Below are 2259 nucleotides of genomic sequence, written 5' to 3'. Positions count from 1 at the left end.
CTCAATAGGTGGTTGGAGCTCACTGTCCGGGACATCCTCGTCGTGAACTACGGATACGCCGATTGGGAGACGACGCTACCGCCGAACATGAGGTACGATGAGCTGATGGATTCCCCGCTGGAAGAAGAGGACGACGACGATGACGGGGGAGACAACGACGGCGAAGACGACCATCCGACAGCGAGAAGGAGGGGTAGGAAGAGGAAGAAACGAGACGACGGGACTGGTTCGTTTAAATACGCTTTCAGAGCCTTCTTACCGAAATTAGGTCTGGGAATAGCGAAAAAGTTTAAAAGGAGGAAATCACTTTGCAGTCCTGTGCCGTCTCTGAAGAAACTGGAAAACTTCGATCGCAGCTTAGAAATGTACTTTCGCTACGAAATTCCCGGGATGCCCAAAGGCAAGCTTCGGCCGACAGTCCGGGAGAAGGACGACGAACAAGCGTGGGACGTTCGCGTCGACCTTTTGTCGCCAAGGACCTTGTTCGGATTGAGGAGGAGAAAGGATTACAGAGAAGAACTCACCCGAGAGCTGTGCGACGACGACGACAACGACAACGTGGTAGGAGACGAACGCATAATGGATCTCGAGGAACTGTTGGAAGCCGATCGAGGGGGACTTTCCACGGAGACGGCCAAGTCTTTGGAGTTGATCGACCCGACGGCCATAATCAGGGATCAGGAAGGCCGCCGCATATCCTTCCGACACATGGTGGCCTGGAACATGGAGTCGTACATGTTCGAGCCCGATTACTTTCTGCGAAGATCCTTTCCGTCCTGCTTGCAATCAAGCGAAGGCGAGGCTGCCGAAATAAGCCAACTGTACGTGACGAAACGAAACAAAGTAAAAAACGTTGGTTTCTCCAAAGAATCGGAGAAAAATCTAATAATCGGACTGCTAGAGAGGTCTTTCAAGAAAATGGGGAGAACGCCGGAGAACTACGTAGATCACAAACGTAATAGGTCGTTCTTCAAGTTGTACAAACAAAAGCACGAGAACAACAACTCGCAGATGGTCGACGCGATACAACAGTCATATCGCGACGACTGGCGAGGGAAGATGGCCGGCAGTTATAGTCTGAACGGAAGCGGAAACGGAAACGGCTGTTTTCTGAAGTACGTGCACGCCCACGAGGACGACGGTCTTCACGTCGGTTATCGGTACCTTATGCAGATGCTAAAACTAACCGAGGGTGTTGCCGACGTCTCGAACGCCATGGGAGAACTCTGTTTTATCCTGCTCTATGGCATAAATCAGCTCCGACCGCCCACGACGATGAGCCTTCACGGCATACTGGTCGGTCCGCCGAGCTCGGGCAAGACTTCGGTGATGACGGCCGCCAAGGCCATCATAGGCACCGCCTATTCGGACGACGTGACGTACAGGACGGCAAAGGCTGTGCTCGTCGAGAACGAGAGCAAGTACAGGAACTCTAAGAAGGTCAGGTTCACCAACGAATTCGTTCCCCCTTCTAGCTCCAAGGGCGATAAGAATCCGCTGACCGTCGAGAGCAGCCAGGAGGCGGCCATAATGAAGGAGGAGCTGGATTCTGGATGCACTCGGTCCGAACGCACGGAGAAGGTTGTCGATCCCAACACCGGAGCTACCCGCCACATGCTGAGGGTGGGCGTCAACGTGTGCGACAGCGCAACCTTCCTGGCAATGAACGAAAAGGAGGTGTGTTATTCCATAGACACGAGATTCACCACTTTTCAAGTTCCTCCGATCCAGGAAGTCGTCGCGTCGAAGCGGGTTGGCAATTTGGAATCGAATTAGGATTTCTACCAGATCAGAACGCAGTACGGCACGCTCAGACACCTGGTGATGGAGACGTCCCGCTTGCTCGAGTTGAAGATGTACCCGCGACGTTTCAAAAAGGACCCGTGGTACTGCGATAGAATGCTCATGCTGACCTGGGACAGGCTAGGTTCTGTTTTGGAGCAGTTGAATTTGAAGTTCGGACTGAGGACCTTCTCGAGACTCAGGGATCGCGCGTTCGAACTCACGCATCTGCTCAGTCTGATCTTCGGCGTCGTGACCGTGTACGGATGCCCGCCCCAGTCTATCTACGACGAGAATCCCCAGTTGCCAGACGAGAATCCGTGCTGCTACGCATCCCGATTGATAGACGTTCACAAGAGATGGATCGACGAACAGTATCGTCACAACCGGCAGTTCCTGCACGACCAGGTGGTCGCCGAAGCGGAGCCGGACCCGGCGGATCTGCTGTTCGCGTTCTCGCTGATTCATCCGTTTCCG

The sequence above is a fragment of the Anneissia japonica genome, unplaced genomic scaffold (genome assembly GCF_011630105.1).
Source record: "Anneissia japonica isolate Jap-2015-1 unplaced genomic scaffold, ASM1163010v1 scaffold18624_len53490_cov87, whole genome shotgun sequence".
In the NCBI taxonomy this organism is placed as follows: Eukaryota; Metazoa; Echinodermata; class Crinoidea; order Comatulida; family Comatulidae; genus Anneissia; species Anneissia japonica.
This window is presented reverse-complemented; position numbering follows the sequence as displayed.